Below are 4,820 nucleotides of genomic sequence, written 5' to 3' on the forward strand. Positions count from 1 at the left end.
CGTTCGTTTGGGCCCAGCTCGAGCTCGCACAGCAGCTTGGGTGGGTTACGCAAGACGAGTCTCAAGGTTCCCGTCTATGAGATCTGTCATCCGCTCGTCATGGAGACGCCCTCGTATTCGTATGTCGAGGCACCCGGTGATGCACAGCCACCACCATCGACAGTGAATGCAATCTCGGCCACTGGGAATGGGAATGCAAAGCGTACGCAATTGTAGCCGCGGGAATTGTTGGCGCTGCGCAGCTTGGGAGCCTCTGAGGCACATTCGAATCTCATGCGGGGGCAGCGACCACGACGCACAGTGCGCATTGAGTACAGCGATGCGAGGGTCTAAAAAAGACGAGGCACATTTCTAGTTGCACTACTTATAAGTAAAGTAAATAAAATAAATGTATAAATAGCCAAGTAAGTGGTTAAACCAAATTACTCTTTGAGCTTTCCTTTGCGCTAAATAAGTAATTTAAACGATATGCAATAAGTACATTTAGTTAGCTACAAAAGTCATCAAAGTCTATGTCTATTTGATACTCAATAAAACCAAAATTGATGTGAGCATTTGTAAAGGCCAAAATGCATTAGTTAACTGTAATTATTATTAACTAATTCTAATCGCTATACCAATTGAGAGTTGTACCTTTAAAAATTCCAACAACAAAATATTCATATACTACTATATACAATATACAATATACGAATATGTTTGCGAATTCAAATACAAATACGATAAACAATACGATTACAAAATTACCGAAACCGAAACCAAATTTGTTACATAAATGTTAATAAACTATAAACTATTGTTAATGTTGTCTGTATATGTGTGTATGTGTGCTATTCAGTCTTCAACATTCTTCTGAGATATTATTATGTGACATACTCAAAATACCTATTATTATATATTACTATATATAAATGTGTATATACAATAAGAAATAATTCTCACATACGATACGATATAAATATAATATGAAATAAGTACGATTCCAGTTAAAAACGTTCTGTGTGCTATAAATAAATTCCAATTTAATTTATTGAAATATAATTCTAAGCGGAATTTATGCTTCAAGCTGCTTTTGGCCTTCTTCGTCTCGACTGCCTTTTTTCTCTCTTCATTTCATTCGGTTAAGAGGACACAGCGGGTTGGCTTTCAATTAGTCGGAATTTCTTTGCATCCGCAAGACGCAGACAAAGTGGGCGAAAGATGTCGACGACGACGATGACGACGACATAAAAGAAATGCAGTTAGAAAAATGTCTAGGCTTGCGTATCAAAGGCCAAATTAAATGTTGCAGATGCAACTCAATTAGAACATGGCTAAAAGCAAACTCCGATTATGGCTTTAAGCAACAAAGAGAGAGATAGAGCGAAGAAAACACAGCAAATAAATGCGCGCTGAATTGAAGTGAACAACTAATTTATGCGGCGGGGTAACTAACTAACTTTTATTTTGGTTGAGGAATCCAATTTATTTGGCTTTCGTTTTGGGTTTTGCGCTGCTTACGTACAAAGTGTTTCATTTGATGGAACTCAATTGATAAAACGCATTAACTTGGCGCTAAAGTTGCGCCGAGCCCCTCATTTAAGTACCTACCATAAAAACGTGTTCTTCGCTGCCCAAGTGCCCAAGTTGTTGTATATACAGTATATATATATAGTAAGTATATCTGTTTGTGCAGAAGCAGTAGCAACCCCACAACAACTCCAAGGCAGATAACATCGATTGTTCATTTAAGTAAGTTCGACTTACCCTCCTAATATTAACAACAAAGCAGACAGGCGAAAACGAATCCATTGTTTATCATCGACGCGGAACACCAACACCAACAGCAACACTTTGTCTTGAGGAAGCTATAGAGACGCCTCGATTTAATTCACAGCAATCAGACACTTATTTAGATTAAGTGTGCCAATTTAATTAATCAAATTGACTTCAATTTTTGATGAGAGTATTCGAGAACTACGTTGTAAACTTTAGACTTTTGCAAACAAAAGTTTTTTTTTCGCTTAATTGCGAATATAAATGGATTTAATACCGCTTTAAGCCTCAACACGTGCACGAAGCTCAACTTTGCTCCACTCTTTTTTAGGCTTTTAAGCAACAAACTCGCATGAGAAGAACACCAACAAAAAAAAAAAAGAAAATGAAATCTAAAAGCAAACAACCGCAAATACTTTGTACTCTGAATGCAAGTGATTCGATCGAACGACTCTGATACGGACTCGCACTCTTTCTCTGTCTCTTTCACTGTCTCTTTTTAGCGCTGAGTGCTTTTGGCTTTAGTCTAGTTCGGCTGTCACACGGAAGTTGTTTGCTTTTGCGAGGTGCCGAGAGGCGGACGGACAAACACACACACACCCACACACACACACACACACACAGAGAATGGGGACGGACAAACTAACTAACGCTGCTCTGAGGGCAGGCAAATACTACACACAACACTCGCTGCTATCGCACAATCGATAAAGCAAACAAATCTGCAACGAGAGTAAGGGAAAGCAACAGCAAAATAGAGAAAGAGAACGAGTTGGAGAATAACAATGCAACCATTAATAGAGCCACAGTGCTCATATGAACTTTTTTCTTCCCTCAGTTGTCTTTATCATGTAAATATTGTCGTTTTAGTCGAATGACCTACGTCTAATGCTACCCACAAGATACCATAAAGTGTTTCAGACTCACTTTGTACACTTTGTTTATGCAAAAGAAACCACAACAGCAACAGCAGCAGCAACAACAACTCTTTTCAGCCTCAGTTGTTGCAGGAAGTTAGCTCAACTATAAAGACTACAATGTGTGTAGTATTGAGCAATGGTGCGGAAATAAAAATATGAACATTTGCAACAGACTAAGAATAAGAAGAAACCTACAACGTCAACACAAAAAGTGCAGACAACACTTGCAAGACAACTGCAAAACTCAGCGAACTGTTCACATAAGTACTTCACAACTAAACGTGTGCCAAAGTTACAATGCATCGCACAGTGGTGCAAAAGCTATTTGAGGTTAGCCCCCCAAAAAACTTTGCCAAATCATTGAGTGTTACATATGTCTAGTCAAAGTTTCTTAGAATAAACATCGGTAGCAAAGTAAACTTAAACATTCCAATTGAGTTGAAGAAAGTTAATCTTCAGGTTTATTGATTGCAATTTGCTGTTGGCCCAATTTGTATTTATTAACCACATGGCAAAGCCAATCCCCTGCGGCCAAGTTTAACTTGCACTGCGGTATTTAACACACTGTTTAAACGAACCCTTGACATTTTGACACTCACACACACACACAAAGTCACAGTTGTCGCTGCGGTTCACCGCATTGATAACCAGAAAAGGGGCAACACCCGTTGCCATGTGTAATATTGCAACTCGAACTCGAAGGGAAAGCTCTCCCTCTCTCTCAATTTGCAGCAGGCGTTAATTCCCTTAATTTAATTCTAATTGTTATGACCACCCATGGTGCAATCAACACAACAACACGACGACAGCAGGAACAGCAGCTTGATAAGCGGACCACTTAGCAATTGTTTTTCCGTTGACAATGCCCAAGGAAAACAAAAATAAGGAAACACAAATTCGAATACAAATACGCATACGCATACGCATATCGTTGCCAGAGGCCTCGAGGGAAATGTTGGGTCGTTGATGGCTGCTGAAATGATTTTTACACACTCATTTTAACTGCAAAAAAGTTACACACTCGTTTTAGACCAAGTGCTCCGAACAAAAAATGCCATACTTTGTAGTTCAATATTCTGTTTTCAATTCGAGTCTCTTTAATTTTGTTTTTGTCGCGTGGCCAACGAAACGAGTTTGACACCGTTTCGCTTTTTGTATTCTTTTTTTCTGTTTTTGTTTTCTTTTTCTTTTTTTTTTTGGTAGCAACCAATCCGCAAAAATGGCAAGCAATTGGCTTTTATGGCAAAGTGAAACACAGTCGAGTTAACCGGATATCCTTAAACCACTCTCACTCACTCCTCCACTTGCAGTTCGCACCACACTTCAGCACGGTCCACTTCAGCCCACTTTAGTCCCACTTTACTTTTGCAGTCGCAGTCCATTTACTGCCTTCTTTTTTTTTGTGTGTGTGTGTTTGTGTGTGTGGCAATATACTTTTGGGCTACACTGTGTTATTGTAATTCTTGCTGTGTGCGTGTGTATTGGTGACGACTGTCAGTTTGGATTATCATTTCTTGTAATTTGTTGACGATAGCAGACGTTCAACTCAATTGAATAACTGACTTCGGTTGAATTCAATTTTGGCCAGTCAACCGTATGCCAAATGCACTTAAAGCCTGCCCCGGACCTTATCCGCTATTGACACTCGATTTCACGCAGTTATAATTCCATTTATAGCAAACAAGCGTTAAATTTAACTCGCGTTGCAGTTCGAAAAGTTGCTTAAATTAGCTAAATTAGCTTAGCCTCAAAACTTTTGCTGGGCATTACACACCAAGTAGAACAACAACAACAACAACAGCAGAATGGCCTGAGTCCTTTTTTACATAAACCTAAACGGTTTGAAATCTTATTTAAACAAACGCAAAAAGTTGGTTTTTCTTTATTAACTTTATGGCCCGAAGCGTTTTGTTAGAAGCGGAAGCGGAAGTCAAAGTCATTGCCATTGCCAGGCATTTGCTTGTTCTCTGTTGTCTCTTGTCTTTCAGCCGCATAGATGAGTGTATTTGTGTGTGTAGGTGTAAGAGGGTGTGTATGAGTGTGTAGGTATGTATTTGTGGCCTCAAACTGAGTACCAAGGCAACTGCTACCGAAATGTCGACTGCTTATTATAAACATTTTTGAATACGACTGGAACACAAAGCG

This window comes from Drosophila nasuta, chromosome 2R, assembly GCF_023558535.2.
Source record: "Drosophila nasuta strain 15112-1781.00 chromosome 2R, ASM2355853v1, whole genome shotgun sequence".
Lineage (NCBI taxonomy): Eukaryota > Metazoa > Arthropoda > Insecta > Diptera > Drosophilidae > Drosophila > Drosophila nasuta.